This window comes from Dama dama, chromosome 20 (genome assembly GCF_033118175.1).
Source record: "Dama dama isolate Ldn47 chromosome 20, ASM3311817v1, whole genome shotgun sequence".
In the NCBI taxonomy this organism is placed as follows: domain Eukaryota; kingdom Metazoa; phylum Chordata; class Mammalia; order Artiodactyla; family Cervidae; genus Dama; species Dama dama.
In genome coordinates, this window is record NC_083700.1 from 55,175,360 (window position 1) to 55,199,361 (window position 24,002).

Genomic DNA, 24,002 nt, shown 5'->3' on the forward strand with positions numbered 1-24,002 from the left:
ACTTCATCCAACTCCATCACTTTTTGTCTCTATATTGCTTTGATTTTCTTTGGGATCACAGGATATATATTTTTGTCAATTTCTTGTTCCCTCAACTAGAATATGTCTCCAAGATTCTGGGGGCTTTATTTCATTAATTGCTTGCACATAGTAATCCCCCTGTATGCAGAAGTAAATTAATTCTTACTGGGTATCAAAATAATGATAGGTATACAGTATGGATTACTTGATTTAACCTTTATAGTTCTGTGAGGTAGGTACCATGATATATCCTCATTTTAAAATAGATCAACAGGAGATTCAGAGAAGCTTGCAAATTACCCAAAATCTCACAATTAATAAGTGGCAGAACCAGGATTGTTTGTGTATACATCTGACTCCAAAGCCAATCTTATAGCCCACCCTTCATTGCCTTTCAATAAATATTGAAGGAATGATTGATATATTTACAGAAAAACAAAGCTTAACTGAATTTTCCTTGTTCCCCAGAGCTTTTCACAGTTTAATTCCATTTGGATTGGAAACTCAATTGTAGTCTTTTGCTTTCTCTGTTTTATAAATTTTAGAGGAGTATTTCACAAGCTTCAGAAATCCTCTAAAAGGAGTCTCTAGAATGAACCTACCCCTTACCTCCCATGGAGGATTGGTCTTATTAAAATAAAGGAAAATAGTGTTAGCATTGTCTAATCAAATGGACTAGGGTAGAAGGAATGGAGAGATATTGTAAGACTGCCTATTTATTTCAAATTCTCATTTTGTAATTTAGCCGGTTGCCTGGCATTTCTTGTGAGAAACTTAAAGGGAATTCTAAGCAATGTGGAAGAGTCTACTCCTCAGGAAAGTTTAAGAATAGAATTGATAAATTTGCAAATTGGCATGGGATCTGGACTTCAGAGTAATTAGGCTAGATTTATTTTAAAAATGCTTTTATTAAAATAGAAAGTCTTAATTCTACTGGACTTAGATACATATTTTCTGGGACGGTAGCTGATGGAGAAAATTTGTGAAGAAATTTGGCATGCATGAATTAAATCTGTCTGCAACATGGGCTAGGAAAGTTAATAATCCAAACTGCTGCATTCATTTGTGTGTATAAATGTGTGCATGTCTAGCCTATATTTTAAGTGGTGGTTTTTCTGGGTCAGCCAAACAGGGCTGTTCTGAGTCAGACCTTCAATACTTTAAGACTGAAAAAAAAAAATCTGGTCTAACAAATAAACCAGACTAATGAACGTGATTGGGTTCACCCCATTATGGCATCTTAACAATGTCTGAATTAATTTTTAACTCAACACTTTAAAAGGGAAATGAAGGGTGAGAGAAAAACCTTGAAGAAACTACAAATTTATGAACTCGTCAACTTAAATAGATAAATACATAGAGTAAATCCCCTAGAAAGAAAGCATATAGCTCCTAGGTGCCTTTAACATTATCCAGCCAACCCCCAAGCTATCATTTGATGCAGATAGTTTCTCTACACAACTCTCACTGCCTAGGTTTTAGTCTCCGATATTATTGACTTACTGACTCCTTACTCTTTCATATTGGAATGGCTGGAGAGACTACTATGAGCAAAAGTACATGCATGTTAAGTCACTTCAGTTGTGTCCGACTCTTAGCGACCTTATGGACTGTAGCCCACCAGGCTCCTCCGTCCAAGGGATTTTCCAGGCAAGAATACTAGAGTGGGTTGCCATGCCCTTTCCTGGGGCATCTTCCCAATCCAGGGATGGAACCCTCATCTCTTGCGTCTCCTGCATTGGTAGGTGGATTCCTAACCACTAGCACCACCTGGGAAGCCCCCTGAGCCAAAGTAGTTTATGTAAGTATTAGCTAAATTTGGATCGTCTGAAATAGGGATATTATTATCTTCTGGCACTTGGTAAGCACTCAGAAATGATGGAGGAAATTGAAACACAGAGATATTAGGCAGGTGCCCAGGAATACTCAGCTAGGAAATGGAGAGTCTCACTACAACCCGGGTAGTCTGGCTCCAGAGCTTGGGTTCATCACCACCACTCAATTCCATGCTCTGCAGGGCTGCTGGGTGATGAAAGTGTACGAATTTGCTTCATGAACACAGAGTTCATCCCCTGGTATGTTTGCTGAACTACCATTTAGAAAGAGATTTTAGACCTGAATCCAGAGACCTGGTTTCAAGTAACAACTCTGCCACAGACTAGACGCATGACACAGGACATGTTATCACCTCTCAACTCTTCAGTTTCCTCAACTATAAAATGAGAGAGAGGGACACTAGATGATTTTAAGATCCCTTTCAGAGGAAACATTTTATGAATTTGTTTCTTCTATTATCTGTTCCTATTTCTAGCGCCTTTTAAAGGGTTTCAGTAGTTGGCTTCTGAACCGATTTGTGCACTGCAAAAGCAGTAGATAATACTTTGCAGGGGTATTGAAGTGACTGCCTGTGTCACTGAACATGACCACTTCCAGGGACGCAGTGTCTAGAGTGGGAGCAAACATAAACAAATGATGCTCTAGCTCATGAGAGGACTAGCGCAGCCTCCTTACCCGAGGAGGATTTGTGCAAGAGGAAGCCACTTAAAGTGAATCCACTTTAAATGAGGCCAGATTTTCACAGGAATATTCTATCATAACTTCATAGCAAAAAAGAATCTAAAATGGATGAAAATAAGTATAGTATTTTGTCTTATAATAACACAGTTTCACGCCACTGCCAATGAAACCAAAATGTGTTATTTATCAATGTGAAGCCCAGTAACTTTAAAGACTGATGCTAAACATGTTTTTTTTTTTTGTAAAGTTACAGTTTTGATTATATTTCCAACTAGTTTTAATTCTTAAAATAAACAAGGAATGAATCAAATATTTGCTCTTGAGGTAACGTTTTTCCAACAATTTTTATGGTAGCCAGATTAAACAACCTTTATTTCAAATGTGACCCTCTAAGTGATCATAAAATTTAAAAAAATATATGTAATACTCAGGAAGCTTCAGTTTTCCTAGACACATGTATTAATCCTTAAATACCAATATCATTCTCATTTAAGGTTTCATTTGCTGCTCTCTTCCATTTCTCTTGTTTAATTGCTAACATACATTTTTACATGATTCTCAACTCTCATAGTTTTTCTAGTCATTCAGAGAGTTATTCAACATCATCGTCAGCCACTTCAGTTTTTCAAGATTTTCTGTTTCACTGCATAAAGTATCTGTTATGTTTGCCTTCTGTGGAACAATGTTTGACATTCAGTGAAATGCTGACCAATGGAAACTTTGGCTTGTCTTGAAAGGGAGAGATCCTGGTCTAAACTTGGTAAGGATATTTGTGTCAGAATTAAATGCAAGTGGTCAGTACATTAGAGGATATTTTCATAATATGTCAAATTTTGCTTCCTATGCAATTCCATAACTGCAAGTATTTTGGCATCAACACTTAGATATCAAAGATATTTAGTATAATGTAGTAATTATGGCAACCAAATTTAATTAGATATATAGACACATGCATTTCATTGATCTGCTTTTACTTGAACACTTAACTGTATTCAAACATATTCACAAGGCTGGACTCTCTTTAATCAATTAAGTGATTAGTTTAATGGCTAAATGTCTTGTATGTGCACCTTTTGGGGAACTACAAGAAGGGTAAGTCTTAGATGTCGCATGTTGCAAAGTAAACTTCAGAAAGCCTCTTTGCCATTCACTATCAACCTAAAAATGTCTACATATTTCTATTACATATTTAAGTAAAGAGTATTTATTTAAAATATAATTAAGGTTAATGACATTTTTTTTCTTTCAAGGGGCAGATATTCCTTTATCTTCTTAGCAATGATATGAGTGCTAGATGTTTGTCTACTGATCACTCGCCACCCTTCTCTTGTACTGACCTGTGCCAGAGGGAACTACATTTTCCAGGTTCCCTTCCCAACTATGAGGTAGTTTCAGCCAATGGAGGGACTTAAAGAAGCCTAGAGTGTGGGAAGAAGAGGCAAGGCGAGGGGAGAAGTTAGGGAATTTCTTCCTCTGATGCCTTCTAAAGGGGCATCTCTCACTGTGGCTATATTTCCTCCATTTTTCCAGCTGCTGTCAGACCCTACCCCTGATTCCAGTCCTGCTGAGGTGCCCCTCCGCGATTCTAATCTCAACTGATTTTCACTAGCTTTCAGTCTAAGAACACCAGATTTGTTGTTTCTCCAGCCCTCAGGGTGACTGTGTGGCTTCCTGCCACAATTGATATCCTCTGGGTTGACTCACTATTCCCTGGTTTCTCAGCTCTTCTATCACCTGAATAACCCATTCCTTGTATTAAATTCTCTCAAAACACCTACAGTGATTTTTATTTTCTTGACTTTATCCCTCACTAATATGATACATACACAATTAGATCCTAGTGAACTAATAGATAAAATATATCAACTCCTAACTCAAAAGCACTTCATGAAAATTTCCTATCCAAGATTGTTGTGCTTTGAATAGTTGTTCAAATATGCAAGGGTAATTTACAAATATTCTTTGAAGTGGGAATTATCTCTGGCATGTACTGTACAAGATGCAAATATATTAAGGTCAAGAATCATTTCCTGATTTTTCTAGGAAATATGTTATCACTTCTTTCATTATGTCAGTTTTCCAATCCTCTGTTTCAGTTCCTATTTCATTGTACTAGAGCAACATTCCTCTACCTTTGCACCATTGACATTTTGGGTGGAATAATTGCTTGTTGAGTTAGGAGAAGGGACACTGTCCTATGTGTCGTAGTATGTTTAGCAACATCTTGATCTCTGTCTGCTAGACTCCAGTAGCAACCCCCTATTCCACTTAGTTGCAACAGCCAGAAATGTCTCCAGACATTCCTAAATGTCCCCTGGTGGGAGGGGAGGAGGCAAATCCATCCTTAGTTGAGAACCACTGTACAATAATTATTTGTTTACAAATAGATTTCTTGTCTAGATTAAAAGTTCCTTTATGATGAAATCATAAGTGGAACATATTCTTCATTTGAATATAGTAATTCAAAACTTTACTCAAAACTTTATATAACTGTGCACTCAAAACTTTAATCAATGCATGTGTGAATTAATAAAGTATTAATAGCTATATGGATTGATTTTATCATATCAGCTTTCCTCCCAGAAGTTATAAGGGAGATAAAATACACACTGTTATGTATATACTTAAGGTAAAACTAGGAACCTTAAGGGCAAATTTTATTAATGTTAGAATTAAATCAGTTCCGGCAGGAATGTTATAATAATGAACACATTGTTCACATGGTGAGTGTTTTATACTATATTCAAAATGGTCAAAAAAATTATTCTGACATGAGTCTTATAACATCCTCTGTGGTACATAGAAATTATCACTATTTAAAAAGTGAGAAAACCAGGGCTCAGAGGGTGATGTGATTTTCCTAAGCTTTCATACATGAGAATGTGATAGCTAAGATTTGAGAAAGTCTTCTGCCTTCAACCCCAACCCTTTCAGTGCTCTTTTTAAAAGGTAGAGCTACCTGGGGTCATGTCCTCTAGAAGCTCTCTCCTTCCTGGGCTTGAAGGACTTGCTGTCCTCTAGTTCTCTGTCATCTTCTCTACCTTTTCAGGCTCCATCCTTTACTGCCATCTCTGCCTGGGTCTGCACACGGCCTGCTTCTATGCTGACCGCACATGACTCTTTAGGTCTTCTTCTTATGTCAGCCACTAGGTGTATGCCTCCTGCACCCAGGAACTCTATAGCCAAGGCCTGACTTCAAATCCTGCCTCCCCCACCACTTACTTTGCTGCTTTGGGAATTCTGTAACTTCTTTTTATAGCAGCTTCCTTACCTGTAAAATGATGACTGAAACTAAGACCCATCTGATAGTCCTAGGGGACTGCAAGGACCACAATAGTATAAGCTACATATAGTGCTTAGAAAAGTGCCTGGAACTTTGTAAAATTTGATACATATTAAGATATACTAACAAATTAAATAAAGCATATAGGCCTCCTTATCCCTGCGTTATCTCTCTTCTGGATTCTGAACCCAGAGCAGTAGAGGTGATAGAAAATGGAAGCAGCCCATAGGCAAGTGAGATAGAGACATCAGGAGACAGATAATAAATGATGAAGAAAAAACTCCAGAAATTTCTTCAGTGACTCATCTAGAAACAGTGTTTCTCTCTCCCTCTGTTTGCTTCTGTCTCTAACAAGCCACTATTGTTTTACTTAGCACCCTACATTGTAATTTGTGTTTAGATGTGTCTTTTCCTTCCAGCCTGTGAAACCCTTAATTCAGTGCATAGGTCATGGTCACCTCTTTATCCTTGGCACCTAGCAAAGTGCTTGACATGTCATTAGTACTTAATAAATCAATACTGAATGAAAGAATGAATGATCCAATGAATGAGTATGGATAGCTTTAGAAATGCATCTCCAAGGGAAAGCAAGTAGTTGGCTATAAGGCCAGGCTTGGGTCAGTACATGTGATTGTCAGAATTCTGTAGCCATGCCTTAAAGAAGCACTCAACAACCAGTTCTTGCCCCTTGGAAACACTCATACACTAGCTACTGCTTTAGAGCTTTAGCAAACCTGTAGCCTGGGTCACAGCCTTTTTATCTCCAACTCTTTCAGAAACCTTTATTATTTTTTTCTAAGTTTTAGTACTTTCTGTTACACATCAGTTTTCTATCTCTGCTCCTGATGTTTCCTAGTATTTCACAACCATACTGTGATGTCTTGTCTAGGTGTGGCATAAAAGGCTTTGTAATGGCATTGGCTAAATGTAGTGATGCCCAGAGGCAGGAAGCCGGACCCAGATGCCCTCAGAGAATTCCTTTTAGCATTAAAAATCCCCGAGGTAGATCCTGACAGCAGTACTTCTGTATTTGCTACACTTCTGTTAACCAGAGTTTAGTGGTTACGATCATATCTAAAGAAGGACTGCAGAGAGAAAAATCAGGGCCAGGTAATAATTGGTGTATGTCATACCAAGTGACAAGGAACTGGAAGAAAAAAAAAAAAAAAGTCTGTTTGTGTCTTGGCTGGATGAAAAACAAGGACAGAAAGGAAGGGAAGGGGCCCAGAACAGATATTTCAATCAATTTTCTCCACAAATAAACAATTCCACTCTTAATAAAGAGACTTCTTTTGATGATGGCCAGCTAAAGTGAACATTCTTTGCAGTAAAGTAGCTTTTAAAGCAAATTTAAGGGGTTGGAAGTGCCTAGGAGAGTTTATAACTAGCTGTCTTCTGTTTTTATGCCTCTCTAGAATCACCATCCTCCAAATTATCCCTTTTCCCCAACCCAAGGGAAGAGCAAATTTTCATTGGTCTAGATTAGTGTTGAGTGAAGACTTTTTTTGCGTCCAAACCAGAGCTCAGTCTACCAGTTCAATTTCAGGTTCACAGATCTGGGGGTGATGTTTTGGCTACTGACTTAAATGTGTTAATTTTTTAACACTCACCAGGTCGCCTTTTGAAGTTAACACCTTTTTAGGGAAAGTAAGGGAAATTCACACCTCTTCAGAAGCAACTGTTTTCGGAAGATTTACAAGAGTGTAATGTATGTTGATCCATGTTGAAACTCATCACTTGGAAAAAGCATAGAAGTTCGCTCTGGAAATTTTTTTTTGAAGATCACATATATAAAGAATGAGTTTATTTATTTGTTAAAAATATTTATAAAAGGCACAGCAAAAGAAGTTCCTGTGCTGGAAATTGTGGGGATACAAAAGTTACTTCTCAAGGAACCTAAGGTCTCAATAGAGACCTTTTACACATACTGGCTGTCTTCTCCACCAGATCTCTGCAGGCAGACTCCTCTTAAACTCCTCTATTTAATTTATTTTTAAAAAATTTCTAGCCTTAGCCCAGAGCATCTAAAGAATACCCTTAATAAATGTTATTGATTGCCATTCCAAGTCTTGAGAAATTCAGGAAATTTTTTTCTGTCTTGCCTTTGTACTTGTCCTGGTAAGTCAAAAGGTTTCATGCAGGCCAAGAAGCACATGAAAAGATGTCCAACATCATAATTATCAGGAAATGCAAGTCAAAACCACATGAGAAACCACTTCATATTCATTGGGATATCTACTATCAAAAAAGAAGGAAAAAAAACAGAAAATTACAAATATTGGCAAGGATGTGAAGAACCTGGAACCCTTGTACCCTATTTGTAGAAATTCAAACTAGTACGACTTCTATGGAAAACAGTATGACAGTTCCTCAAAAAAATAAAAATATAATTACCATATAATGTATCTATTTAATGTCTGTGGATATACACAACAAACGTGAAGGCAGAGACTCAGATATTTGTATACCTGTGTTCATAGCAGCATTATTTGTAATTGCCAAAAGTGAAAGCAACTCAACTATCCATCAGTATGAATGGTAAGCAAAATATGGTATATACATACAATGGAATATTATTCAGCCTTAAAGAGAGAAATTCTGATACATACTACAACATGGATGAACTTCAAACCTTATACTGAGTAAAAGAAGCCAGTCAGAAAAAGACAGTGTATAATTCCATTTTTATGTGGTACCTGGAGTTGTCAAATTCATAGAGAATTCACAGGAATAGAATGGTAGTTGTCAAAGTCTGAGGTAAGAGGGGAGATGGTTAATGGGTACAAGCTTCAATTTTGCAAGATGAAAAGGATTCTGGGGATTGGTTCCACAAAAATATGTATATACTTAGCACTACTGAATTGTATACTTAAAAATGATGAGGATAGAAAATTTCATATTATATTTCTCTTACTACAACTGAAAAAAAGCTTTCATTCCAAATACTGAATGAAGCAGTTATGTCAATGCAATGCAGAAGGGTGTCCTAATTCCCTCTGGATTCTTATACGTGAATGATGCAGGTCACAAATATGATATCACTCTGATTTTTATGAGCTGCAATATTGGAATTGTATCAATTTCAGAGTCCATTAACTTTTGATAACCAGGGTGGTTAGTGATATATAGTAGATTCTTTGTGTAGATAGCGTTCAGGTGTATGGACCCCACCCCACCATGTGTACATTAAATATGATGATGCTTAAAGGAAGTCAAGGCACATATTAAACAGTAAGGGAGTAATAATGTCTGTTCTTTTACAGTAAAGAGCCAAGAACATTTGTGATTTACATGCATCACAGCAAACATGGCAAATGTTTAGTAGTAGAATGTTCATTTTGTCCATAATACTTATCTCTAAAGTGAGGCCTTGAGAAAACGTAGCTCTGTGTTTCTCCATTGCTCTCTTTATTGTGGATTTCTCAATTTGTTGTCAATTAGTCACTTCAATGCAGTGCTGTAACCCTTAAATAGGAGACATCACTGTAAATAATATAACTGGGAATTTGAAGGGTATACACTATTAGAGAAGAACTTTTTTCCTTCACATTCCCTTTTCTTATTTTTTAAGAAAAAAAAAAATCCTTAAACACTATGATGAAATGTTTTATGTCTGTACTGTCTGCAGTAGGAAAATGTGGAATTAAGGAGAGCTATAAAATATAAAGACTCTAGACCTGCATATGATTATCCATATTAAATTGAAGTAAATTTACTTTCTATTGCTCACTGTGCGTTTTTCACTTGCAAAACAAGATTATACCCCCATTGGTCTTTTCAGTTTTCACAAATCCAAATGACTGGGAAGATTTGGGATCTCAAAGCAAGTTCTGTTTGCTCTTATACACTCACTATGCTAGATTAGACTTTGTTATAAAGGTAATTAATTCAAAATAATTAAAATGGATTGGCTTTTAAACTCTGCATCTGCCAGCTGAAGGAAAAAGCAGACAGTCAACATATCTGCAAATTTTGGGTCAAATCCTTTTTGGTCAAAAATTTGCAAAGAACAGGTTTTCTTGAAATATATACAAACACACATACATATACATGTACATTTATACTTATATATGTACATATATGTATATACACACATATATTAGTTTGTTTGCTGTCTATAGAAACCAAGATTAGACATTGATACTTATATCCCATCAGATGCAGATATTTTTAGGCACTCCTATCAGTGACCTTAGGATTTTTCTTTTTCTTCAAACCATTTTCTTACCAATTTCCAAGTAGTCACCATCCCATCTGGCCATTTTGGGTCCATCACTATCTTAATTTAGGACTTATTATTTCTCCATTCAGATCAGTGTAGTTATATTTCTGACTCTAGGATTTCTTCAACCAATATATACTTTTTAGTGGTGCAAAATTAATCTATTTAATCACCTGGTTTTCAACGTGCCCTTTTCTGGCTCATAAAATTCAAATGGTCTAAATATCCCATTACATTTAGTCCAGCTCCTGAGTCTTTGAAGTTCGCCTCAATCTGGACTTAGCCAGTCTCCCCAGGTTCACCTCCTAATGTCTTCCCTGAATTCTCACTTCGAGCCACACTTGGCTTTTTGCAGTTTTCAAAGTACTTTCTCCTGTGCTTCTGCTACCTCACCCACATGGAACTCAAGTCCTAGTTCATTGCCTACTAATTCTTTCTGCAGAAACCAAACCAAATGCTATCTCTGTAGCTCAGATGGTAAAGAATCTGCCTGCAATGCAGGAAACCTTGGTTTGATTCCTGGGTCAGGAAGATCCCCTGGAGAAAGGAATGGCAACTCACTGCAATGTACTTGCCTGGAGAATCCCATGGACAGAGAAGCCTGGCGGTCTACAGTCCAAGAGGTAGCAAAGTGTCAGACATGACTGAGAAACTAACACTACAACCTTCCTTATCATGTTGAATGAAAGTGATGCCTCCCTCTTCTGAAATTCTGAATCAAGACTCTCCTCTCACATGTTACTGACACTTAAGATGCTTTATACCTTAACTTTTTGTATATGCTCTCTTCATTCAGTTCAGTTCAGTCACTCAGTCGTGTCTGACTCTTTGCAACAATATGAATCGCAGCATGCCAGGCTTCCCTGTCCATCACAACTCCCAGAGTCTACCCAAACCCGTGTCCATAGAGTCAGTGATGCCATCCAGCCATCTCATCCTCTGTCGTCCCCTTCTCCTCCTGCCCCCAATCCCTCCCAGCATCAGGGTCTTTTCCAATGAGTCAACTCTTCGCATGAGGTGGCCAAAGTACTGGAGTTTCAGCTTCAGCATCAGTCCTTCCAATGAACACCCAGGACTGATCTCCTTCAGGATGGACTGGTTGGTTGGATCTTCTTGCAGTCCAAGGGACTCTCAAGAGTCTTCTCCAACACCACAGTTCAAAAGCATCAATTCTTCGGTGCTCAGCTTTATTCACAGTCCAACTCTCGCATCCATACATGACCACTGGAAAAACCATAGCCTTGACTAGATGGACCTTTGTTGGCAAAGTAATGTCTTAGCTTTTTAATATGCTATCCAGGTTGGTCATAACTTTCCTTCCAAGGAGTAAGCGTCTTTTAACTTTATGGCTGCAATCACCATCTGCAGTGATTTTGGAGCCCAAAAAAATAAAGTCTGACACTGTTTCTACTGTTTCCCCATCTATTTCCCATGAAGTGATGGGACCAGATGCCATGATCTTAGTTTTCTGAATGTTGAGCTTTAAGCCAACTTTTTCACTCTCCTCTTTCACTTTCATCAAGAGGCTTTTTAGTTCCTCTTCACTTTCTGCCATAAGGGTGGTGTCATGTGCATATCTGAGGTTATTGATATTTCTCCCGCCAGTCTTGATTCCAGCTTGTGCTTCTTCCAACCCAGCATTTCTCATGATATACTCTGCATAGAAGGTAATGAGCAGGGTGACAATAAACAGCCTTGACGTATTCCTTTTCCTATTTGGAAATAGTCTGTTGTTCCATGTCCAGTTCTAACTGTTCTTCCTGACCTGCATACAGGTTTCTCAAGAGACAGGTCAGATGGTCTGGTATTCCCATATCTTGACGAATTTTCCATAGTTTATTGTGATCCACACAGTCAAAGACTTTGGCATAGTCAATAAAGCAGAAATAGATGTTTTTCTGGAACTCTCTTGCTTTTTTGATGATCCAGCGGATGTTGGCAATTTGATCTCTGGTTCCTCTGCCTTTTCTAAAATCAGCTTGAACCGCTGGAAGTTCATGGTTCACATATTGCTGAAGCCTGGCTTGGAGAATTTTGAGCATTACTTTACTAGCGTGTGAGATGAGTGCAATTGTGCGGTAGTTTGAGCATTCTTTGGGATTGCCTTTCTTTGGGATTGGAATGAAAACTGACATTTTCCAGTCCTGTGGCCACTGCTGAGTTTTCCCAATTTGCTGGCATATTGAGTGGAGCACATTCACAGCATCATCTTTCAGGATTTGAAATAGCTCAACTGGAATTCCATCACCTCCACTAGCTTTGTTTGTAGTGATGCTTCCTAAGGCTCACTAGACTTCACATTCCAGGATGTCTGGCTTTAGGTGAGTGATCACACCATCTTGATTATCTGGGTTGTGGAGATCTTTTTTGTACAGTTCTTCTGTGTATTCTTGCCACCTCTTCTTAATATCTTCTGCTTCTGTTAGGTCCATACCATTTCTATCCTTTATCGAGCCCATCTTTGCATGAAATCTTCCCTTGGTATCTCTAATTTTTTTGAAGAGATCTCTAGTCTTTCCCATTCTGTTGTTCTCTATTTCTTTGCATTGATCTCTGAGGAAGGCTTTCTTATCTCTCCTGGCTATTCTTTGGAATTCTACATTCAGATGGGAATATCTTTCCTTTTCTCCTTTGCTTTTGCTTCTCTTCTTTTCACAGCTATTTTTAAGGCCTCTTCAGACAGCTATTTTGCTTTTTTGCATTTCTTTTCAATGGGGATGGTCTTAATTCCTGTCTCCTGTACAATGTCATGAACCTCCGTCCATAGTTCATCAGGCACTCTGTCTATCAGATCTAGTCCCTTAAATCTATTTCTCACTTCCACTGTATAGTCATAAGTGATTTGATTTAGGTCATATCTGAATGGTCTAGTGGTTTTCCCTACTTTCTTCAATTTAAGTCTATTTTGGCAATAAGGAGTTCATGATCTGAGCCACAGTCAGCTCCCAATCTTGTTTTTGTTGACTGTATGGAGCTTCTCCATCTTTGGCTGCAAAGAATATAATCAGTATGATTTTGGTGTTGATTATCTGGTGATGTCCATGTGTATATGCTCTCTTAGCTCTCACATTTTTTCCAGGAACTCTGCTCCTGGACATTCTTATAGGACCTGGTGTTTTGTGCTTTATATAGTAAATATTTATTGATGAAATATGTTTGGTTTACTCAATTTCCATAGTTTATTGAATAAATTTTTTAAGTTAATCAAATTTACAGTAGATAAGAAATATCATGCATGGATTATTTAACCAGCATAGCAAATTCAAGAATCATTTATTGAAATGCTTGCTTTGTTCAAGCACACCCTAGGTGTTGGGAGATAAAGAAGCTCTGACAAAGTAACTCCGGGCCCTCAGAGGAACTGAGTCAGGAAGCCGGTACCCAGGGACTAGCTGCCAGTATGGATCCTTGACTCCAGCTAAGACAGGCCCCCTGCCCTCATAGAGCTACATTGAAGAGGAGAGTAAATTGTAACTTTTGTGATTCCTTTGAACCTGGCAATGTCCATTAGATACAGAATACAAGCATTCTTTATGGTGGTCTATTTTCCTGACTATTTCTTCTCTCTCTAGTGAAGTCTAATGTCCATCAAACTCTTCTTCCTTTCTACTTATCCGTTCTTTTTCTCTTATAGGTTTTGAGATTTACTTTTTGTCTCTGATTCTCTTAAATATTATGATCATATGTCCAGGTGTAGGGATTTTCTCCCAGGAAATATATTCTTGTTTGGCAATCTATGAGTCTTTTCAATCAGATGTGTTTCATCTCCATTTCTTATAAATTCTCAGATATTTGGTCAGCTACTTCCTCTTACATCTACTTTTACCTCTCCATCTGGGTCTTCTATCCATGTCTTAAAATCTCTTCTTCTATCCCCCATAACTTTTTTTAATGCTTCCCTTTTGTCTTTTGAGAGAAAGTCTTGACCTGATCTTTAAACGCACTAATTGATTTTTGAGATGCATCTATCTTTTAAATACTTAGGGAGTTCTTCTTTTGTTTGGTATATTTTCCCCAGATTTTGAGTTGATTTCTTTTTCTAATTCGTATTTGATGATGCTCATTATGTGTATTTTAAATTCTTGCTATATTTTGTCCATTGATTCTATTTCATATATAAAAAATATAGTTTCAGTTTTTGTTTTTTCATATGCTTGTGCACTTCAAATAGTTGAAAGAGAATAATAGTCATATCTGTGGCCTTCTGCTCTCCAATTCACCAGACCTTTGCTCCACCCTAGTCACCCTAGCATATCAGGTGGTGCTGGACTGGAAGGGTACTAATGTATTCATGGTGCAATGGAAAATATGTACATCTAAGACACTCACCCTGAACCTTTACCATTATACAAATTTTTGTTTCCACTTTGGGTTTCTCATCTTTTTCTTCTTTACACACAGACCCCATGATCCAAACACTTTTGCCTCCCCCAGGGGTTTCTCACAGTTTTATTTTTCTTTTCTTCCTTCTCAGATCCAAGAACCTTTTTCTTCCTTCTGTGGTATCTCTATGGTAGGTAGGCTTGTGGGACATCAAGTTATCAGATGTGTTCATCAGCCTGTCTCAGATATTTTTACATGATTTCCCAGTTTAAAAATTGTACCCATTTTTAAATGTCCATTTGCCAAATGAACTATTTTAAGAAGTTTTCCTTTGCTTTTGGCATGATATTCAAGGTTTAGTTTTTGCTGATGTGTTCTTGGCTAGAAATATAAGGAGCAGATCCAACTTAAAAGGGACATGCCTGAAGCTTAGGCTACTGGAAAGCCTTAGTCAGGATTCAATCAGAGATGAGGAACCGCTAGAACATTATAGATAAGTAGCCAGACAGACATGGATATGTATAGTGGTTGTATATAGTACAAAGTTATGTGTGTAACTCAGTGAAATAGAGAAAAAAAATCTATAACAGGGATTTTTTTCTTAAACAGTTATGGGAGTAAGCTAAACTGTCTCTGCAAGGCTCTTTATGTCTTATGCTAGAGCTTGAAGTCCTGGGGTCAGGGAGTTGAAAAAAGAGAATGAATGTAACATGTAGGAGAGCAAGAACAAGCCAGAAACCACCAACACATGTTCTATGCCATATGTCAGCTCCCTGAATGAGAACCCATGTTAGTTTTCAGTGCCTACAACCTTGAGGATAATCACATCATGCAGAAATTAGTACTGCTCATCACTGAGTTTAGCACCTAGCCCAGGTGTTGGAAAAGCTGAAGGAGAATCCGTAGGACGACAGAACAGTTGCAAGTCCAGTTGCTAGCCCACATCAATGCAGTAAGTCAATACATGAGGGACAAAATGCATTTCTTACAAAATTGCCTGGTGACCTTGCGCTGACCTTTTGAGAATGTAAAACAGCCTGCCTGCTGCTTTACTCCCATCCTCCAACAGTCATGCCAAAACATTTTTCTTGTAGTCCACATGGCGGGGAGGGGGCGGGGGGGGGGGGGAGCGGATTCTGGGAAATGTAGTTCAGTCTAGTCAAATATTTATGGTTCCTCATTCTCTCATCCTATCTATGTTTGTCCCATTAAACTAAACATCATAATATTTTTCCCAGGATGAGAAAAATGGTTAAACTGTTATAGGAGTAAATATCTCCTCCAACCCATCCTTAGAATTTCCACCTTGCATTGACTTTTCAAGATTTCAAAAATCAGTTTCAACCAGTTGACAAAAAATATATAGAGTATGAACCATAGGCCTGGCCAAAAACAGATTACACCTTCAAATTAGGTATATTCAAAGACAATTTATGAAGGAAATATTTAAAATCAGTGGGCAGGATCTAAGGAGACCACATGGATAGTGCAGTGACTAGTAACAGAGATGTTCTTGACCCGCCTTTGCCCAGAAGGGTGGGAGAGTTCAGTTATCAGGGCCCTGATGGGGAAATCTCATAGAGGGAACTACCTTGAGAAATCCATAAACCTTCCAAAGGGAGAAACAGCCAATCCAAGCCATCCCTGAAAATAGATGTGCCAGAAGAATAGGTATTTTGACCTCTCTCCACCTTCCCTCTGATCTGCCATAGGGATTTCCCATCAACTACACACAACAAAATCCAGAGGGCAAAAGAGTGTGTCCTCATTCTCCCAGGGCAGTGAAAGTATACAAAAAGGAATAACTGAACAAGATTCAGCAAAACCATCAACATCATCATCTACACAAAAAGTAGAAAGACCTGAACATGGCTTGGGTCATCATTGCTATTTTAGAGATGAAGAAGGCAATGTGTTGAGTAATTGTGATTTATTAGAATTTAAGATCCTTTAAGGTCAGGAATATCTAAGTCATGTCACATCGCTAATACCTAGCACAATGTTTGGCTCAAACTAGGGGCTCAATAAGTGTTACATTAACTGACCTGAATGAATCAAATTGGATTATATAAAAAAGAGCCACAATTTAAACACTTCTGTCCTGAGTGCCACCTGTGTGTCATCATCTCCATATGTCACTTTAATTTTCAAATATCATACATGCTAGATACTGAACAATTTAACTTCCTTTTTAAATCCCTACCCTACCATAAATGATAAAAATCAAAAAATAGGAAAGAAAAAAATGAAAGAACCTGTGTCATTTACCAGATGTGTAATTGTCCTCCAATTAGATACCTATAGGCTGCAGCATTCTTAGTCCTGTTGAATCTTTTAGTATTGGGCATGAGTTGAGTAAGCGCCTTCTCATGCCTTCACAATTGCACAATAGCCAGGCAAGTGCTGAAGCCTTCTTACACTTGGAAAATGACTCCATATTTCTAATACTAGTTTTTCTTTGAAACTATTTGTAAATGATTTATTGTTGTAGCAAATCAGATCATGATAACATAAAGCTTTTTAGAGGTCATTAAAGAGTTTGGGGGAAGTTCCTACAAAGATGCTAGCCTTACATTGTCTGAGTGATAAGGCAAGTTAACAATTTATGTCAAAGTTTGCAAAATGTGTTTGTCTGATAAACAGTTTGCTCTGCGGGCATCAATCATACTTGCTCTCCGTGGTGTGTTGTATTTTTCATGAAGTGAACTTTCGTGACTTTGCCCATCTACAGGTTTTTGAGATAGTGGCATGCTAAAAAGAGCTACCATCTCCCCCTGCACAGTTGCATTTCAAATCTCATAAGGCAGCTGCCATCATGCAGGTTGCCAACACGGGCAACAGCAGCAGGGTTGGTACAGACGAAAGCTAGTGTCATTGGTAAGGGAAGTTTCAAACAGCCCTTGGATCAGAAAAAACAGATACACTAGGACAAAAAAGATAAAGTGTACATGTAAATGCACACTTCTTCAACAACAACATTTCTAGGTGGTATAAGGATCAAGTGGATACAATATCGCTCTGTAAGACTGCAAATATTCAGAAATTTGAGGCACTATATTGGGAGGCATTCTTAGGACATGAGGTAGTGCGCTGATGTCCAGTTTCAGCACTGGTCCTTGCTATGTCTCCTTTGGAAAACGAGGATAATAATACCTGCACCATCCACCTGGTCAGGTCATTTGGAGATCAGACACACACAAGCATATGAGTCAACTTTTTGAACTAAATCACTATGCAAATATAAGCCATCGCAATAAATGTTGGCTCAGGAGAGAGGATATTATTCGTTGTTCTTCCATGATTTTAAAAATAAAATAGAATAAAACATTCAAGACCACAGGACAACTTGGTGAACATACATTCAGCTTTCTGGAATCTTACCATTTTAGAAGCATTTGCAACTGCTTATAAATCACTTCTCAAAATTGCCCTGAGCTGCAATGATATTTCTGAGCGTGTGTTAAAAGCCTGTAAGTGCTTCTGTTCTTGAACAAAGTGAAATCAGGTTACGTTAATAGAAGTATTAATTAATTTTCTCTAATTTTATTCAGCAGAATTAGCATTATTGAAAAGTCTTTCCCATTCTTGAGTACCCTAAAGTGCAGGAGGCTTTTGAGATGGGGGCTCTGGCTGCAACCCCTACCAGTAAGTGTGCAGAAGATTATTCTCTAATTTGGAAACCTGAGACGTTACTAGGAAGTGCTGTGGGGTGTGTTATAATGAAAATACCAATCCTACATTAGCCATGGTTGCCATAAGCAAAAATCTTAATATCTTGGCCAAACCTACTTAAGGTTCATGTAATAAACCCGCATTCCTAATTTTATTAGTGATGTGCCAAGTTAAGCACTTTGCAGGCCTTTAGACAGATTTATAACTTGACTGTGCTGAATTAGTGGTGACTGACAAGAGGACATTGTTTTATAGGATGCTATTTAGATAAAAACCTGCAGGGTGTTTCTGTAATGTTGTCACTTCAAGTCCAAACAGGAAAAAAGAAATGTGTATTAAGAAGGCCTCTTCATTAGCTTTTATGAGTTTAATCTAGTGCAGTCAAATGCTTCCATATAAGGCAAGACATTTTAATGGACAGAGACAACCTTATCTCTGTTCCAGGTTTCAGAATAAAACAATCTCTTAGGCTTAAGTACTGCATCAAAAAAGAGTGTTCAGTGAATTCGTGTTGTTAAGCACTTAGAACAGTGCCTGGCACATAGCAAGCACACTCTGTTTGTTAAGTAAGTTAAATAAATTGAAATTTGTTTTTCTTGTTCTATGGTACTATCTACATGTTTACTCCCCGCTCCACCACTCCCCACCTCCCCCAAATCATGGTTACTCACTCTTCCCTTCATTTTCTTGCTAGTGGGTTTTTCCAAATTGTTAGTCATTAATTCCCTCCACGGTTTTTAAAATTCACATACCTCTTGTTGCAAGGAGGAAGATCAGAACCTTCTGTTTATTCATAGACATTAACGCGAACATTCCTGCTGGGTTTTCATCCTAAAAGTGATATCCCTGTAAATTATGGGAGATTGTACTGGCCTCTGATGACTTTCATGAAGATGTGAAGTTCAGGTGCTCACTGTACCTCACTATTAACATTCGAATAATTTCTGTGAACACAGTCCTTGGCAGCCATCTTGCTTTGGTTACTGGGAGAATAAATCTTTTTTAGAAACTAAAGCTAAGGTCTATAAAAGTGTTTTCTTCATTACCAAACAGGTCATTGGCCTGAACATCAAGTTCATTAATCCAAATCCTTACCCCTTTCTTTTTTCATTAAAAAAAAAACAAAAACAAACAAACAAACAAACAAAAAACACTCCCTGAACTCACTCTTCCCATCTAGACCAAAAGAAAAGATAACTCTATCCAAAGCTGATTTTATACAGTCTCACTATAAGACTTGACTTGAAACACAAACATTCAAATGAGAGATCTTAAAGGGTATGTTAGAATATGCATTATACTCTTTAAAAACAAGCCAAACAAAAAAAAAAAGACAGTCAATAATTGTGATATTGTTCTATCATTTAGCAAAAATATGTCCCTGTTGCTCCATATGATTAGCAGAATTAGATAACAAGCAGATTCCAGCGCACTGGGAGGGAAACACTGAAATGTGTCTTTGGTTTCTCCTGAATATCCCTATGCACACTTTGGATCCAGGTGGAAATTTACCAGGAATGCTATAATATCTTACACCAGCATTGTCATATTTTATTTAAGGAGCTCAAAATATCTAAAAATCATTTGTTATTTCTCCCAACTTTTGTCTAGCTGCAATTATCTTAATTTACACAAGTATAAACCCAGAAGTTAAATTACTCAAGCAAGGTCGTGGTGATGAAAACCTCTGCCTTTTATGGGGTTCATTTCCACAAAACATGGCCCCTCCCTGCGGGCTCTCAGCCATGTTGGTAATTCAGGTACAAGGACTACAAATTAGGCATCATCTGTTCCGGCTCTTGTTCCTAATGCTTGGGTCAAACGTCTGGTTACAAAGTGCAGGCTGACTGGATTTGGATCCCTGCCTCCTCCACAAAGTAACAGTATGATTACCTGAGGCTCACTTTTCTTGCCTGTAAAGCAAGGTTGATAATAGTATCTCTTCATTGAGTTATTTTGAGGATTGCATAGGAAAATAAATGTAAAGTTCTGTAAGCAATTGTTGGCACATAGAAAGTGTCTAATATATGCTAGCTTAAGCATTATCACTATTATTACCCTTATTATTCATCATTTTCTCTGAAATGAACAAAAATTCAAATTAGACCAGATCTGACTCCTGCTCTGTTTTCTCTGCATGGTTGCTTTCTAGGCATACACAAGGGTGAGTTTAGCTTGAGTATACTACAGGTACAGGGTACAGAGTCCTGAAAACTGTCATTTATCTGATATCCCAGGTTCGTCTAGATTCCTGCGTGCAGTCTGAATGTCTGCTCCAGCACACAGATTTAAATATATTTGTGCATGTGTGGGAGGGGCGGTTTGCACATATGTCTCTGTATGTAACCATGTATGCATAAATATATGCATGTATATATTTCCTATGGTAAAATTACATGATGAATATGACTATGCATGGCAACCCAGCACTAAAATTTTGTTTCATAGGTACTATATTAAAATTCCTATAAGATTAACTTTATCTCACAACTTTTGGTTTTATGCAGGTTCATATACTTTGACTCCTAGGTAACCAGTTGTCTATTTGAATTCTGGTTTCAAGGGCAGTTCCCATCACTACACATGGATCTTATGGTTTCTCTTCTATCCTCCTCTTCGCTGGTCTTGGATGGCAGATAAGCCTTTCTCTTCCCTCATCTGCACCATTAACTGTGCTACATGCTTTCTGGGGCCTGAATAAAGTCACATGGCTGAGATGCCATCTCTAATCCCATTTTCCATTTGTATGCTGGATTTTGTTAACCACTTTTTAAATAAAAATACAGCATGATTCTAATGTACTAAGGAGTTCCACGGATAACCATATAATTTCAAAATGATACTGATTTTGTTTATATGCAGCATAATCTTTTACAGTCCTTAGTCTTTATTTGAAGCATTGCAAAGTGGATTTTTATGAAAGGTATTATAAAGGACTCCTTGTTTCTTCATAACAGATCTGAACGTTAACTGATCAGAGTTCAGATAAATAGTCTTTACTCTCCATTAAAATATTAAAAAGCCTTTGGTAAGAAACTGGCATAAAGATCCTTCATTCTTGTTTAATGAACACTTGTTGGCAAGTATAACACTTTAATAGCTTTGCAAAATGAATTTTGTGTGTGCATCCTCCATTTCCCTGTCAGACACTTGTCCAGGTGCTGGAAATTTATTGGGGGAAGCATATTTTTACTCATTAGTTTTGTATTTGATTACAGAACAGTAAAATATGAACCACCAAGTCCCCGAGGCATAGCTGTGTACATTGAGATTAGTAATTGCATGTCATCGTGTTTTCCATTGGAATTTATATGGACAGATAGGATAGGTGCTTCTTAAGTAGGTTTAAAAGCAAAGCAAATTTGTATTTAATCTTTTTTGCAGCTATAGTTTCCCTAATGGAGAAAAGGTTAGCCTATATCATATATTTTAAACATAGTTTTAATTTATTTTTTTCTCTTCTCTGTTTTTTTTCCTTCACAGTTGAAGCATATCAGATTTTCATGCCAACCACTACTAAAAAAATCAGTGCCTATAAGGACGATATGATATAAAACCTGTCAACAGACACCAGTTTTGCCCACATTCCAGCAAGCACAAAGAAGAAGGATGATTATAGGTGTAGACAAGCTTTGCCATTCAAGCAAGGAACTTAAATACAAAACAGAAATTACAGGTTGATTTTCAAGATACATTCTTTTTGAATCTACAAAGTTGTGTTTATATATGTGTGTGTGAAGACTGTAGTTTTCCTCTTAAGCAAGTTATGTGTTTGGAATCTGAAGTTGTATATTTTTTAGTTATGCTTGCAAAGAAAAATTATCATTTTATTGGCAGTATAATAATAATAATAATAAGTGCATTAAATAAGTGATATTGCTTTAGACTGTGTTATGGTTAAATAGTGCCAATCATGCTGTGTTCTTTTCTATAAAGACGCTCATAAACACAACTTCCAAAACAGAATCTAATGAGGTACTTAATGGTCACAAAAATGGCATGTTTGATAATTAATGTTCCTTACTGATTTTTTGCTGATGCAGCATAGTGATAAATAGGAACAGAAGTTAACTAAACATATTCTTGAACCACTAGTTAAAATGAGAGCACAAAAAGAACTTTAGTAACATCATTTACTATAGACCAAAACAACATTTGATAGCCTCCTTCTAAGATGAGCAGGAAAAGTCTAGGCAGACAACCACAAAGCTTTTCTGTTCTGAGAAGCAGAAACCCCTTTTCACACGGAGGAGTATGAGACAGTTGATCTGACTTTGCTTATAGTATATTTCATTGACAAAAATTAGGAGACTTTGCTTGCAAGATTCCCAGCTACCAAGAAATAAATACAATTTTTTGAACACTTACTATGTGCCAGGCAATTCTGTACAGAAGTTATATTATACAAATCATTGTTCTCATTTTAAAGATTAGGTTACTGAGGTTTAGCAAAGGTAAGTCTTTAACAGCAATTAGTAAGAGAGGCCATTTACAAGAAAGGCAGTGATGAATAAAGAAAAGATTGCAGTTCTTACTGAGCAATGAAACCCGAGTTTGAATTCATGAGCTACTATTTTTTGCAGCTATGTGAGACAGCTTCTTTCAGCCTTAGTTTTTTATCTATAAGAAGAGGATAATAATACTTTATAGTGTTTAAGGATTAGAAATCATATCTGTAATGCAGGTTAGATATGACTTGAAGATACTAAATGATTGTGAAATGGTCCTTTCACGATCCTCTCAGTCCTTTCTTGGTAAAATACACACACACACACACACACACACACACACACACACACAAAATACTTCCAAAGAATTCAGCAGGAGTGAAATTGGAAGAGAGGTACCCCTACCTCCAAAACTCAGGACCTTACCAATATACCACTCTATCTTCTTTAAACATGTGCTAAAGGGAAATTCCTTGTCTCATAGCATACAAAGCAAGTTTAATTGTATTAGATACCTGAATCTTCAAATGTGACACATGACTTTATAATTATCTTTAATAAAAGTATATTAAAGACTAGTCAATTTCATGACTCCAAATCTAGCTTTGTGTGACCTTTGGAAACTATTTGTAATAATACTCAATGAAATTCTGTTGCTCAAAAGACATGCAGAGATTGATTCTCTGTATCCCCAGTTACTAGTTATGAAATCTGATTTGAGGTGTGGCATGTGTGCTATTATTGATGTTACATTGAGTGGTTGACTTGAGACTCCTTATTAATGGAGAACAATCTAAATCAAAATTAAAATGTAGAAAAAAAAATGACCTAAAATCTTTATTAGACATTAGTCTTTTAAAAAGAAGAAAAGAGTACTGTAGTTAAAAAACTACCACTTCCAGTTTGTTTGTTTTTTTTTCTTAAATTGCATCAGTGTTTTATGGCAGATGGATCTTGTTTATTCTTTATTGTTGTTGTTTGTAAATTCCCATTGACTTCAAAAGGGGCATGCCTACTAAGAATAGTGTGTGTTTCACAGCTGAGATTTAAGGGATTTGAGGGACTCAGAAAAGCTGAGAGATAATTGAAGACTCACAGGGGAGGCATAGAAGAGATCAGAACAGCAAAGGGAGGCTCAAGGAGGATTTTAGGAGCTCCAAAGGCTATGAGGGGATCAGCGTAACAAGCAGAAGGCAAAGGAGCTCCTAACGGTAGAGGAATGATGAGAGGGAATTAGAATGTCATGGGGGACATCAACAAAGAGGATATAAGGATGGATAACTATCCCCAGAATGCTCCATTCATCCTGGGCAGCCTCACCTATCCCCATGGACTAGATCTAGCCTATATGCTAATAAATCATTCCTTAGTGTCAGGCCACAAACCCACTGTCTGCTGAACATCTTCACTGGGTTGGCCAATAAACCCTTCACTCTCAGCGTGTCCCAGATTGAAGTCATCATCTCTCATCCCTGACCCGCATCTTAGGTGTCAGAATAGCTCAGAGAACCTGTCT

General features: G+C 37.4%; 1 long non-coding RNA gene across 1 annotated transcript in view; it reads left to right on the forward strand.

Annotated features, from left to right (window-relative positions):
* Positions 1 to 22,938, forward strand: part of LOC133040245 (uncharacterized) — a 118,885-nt gene extending 95,947 nt beyond the window's left edge. Inside the window, exon 4 of the long non-coding RNA XR_009688928.1 lies at positions 21,522 to 22,938. This is a non-coding gene — a long non-coding RNA (uncharacterized LOC133040245). The remainder of the gene's footprint in view (positions 1 to 21,521) is intronic.
* Positions 22,939 to 24,002: the final 1,064 nt, after the last annotated feature.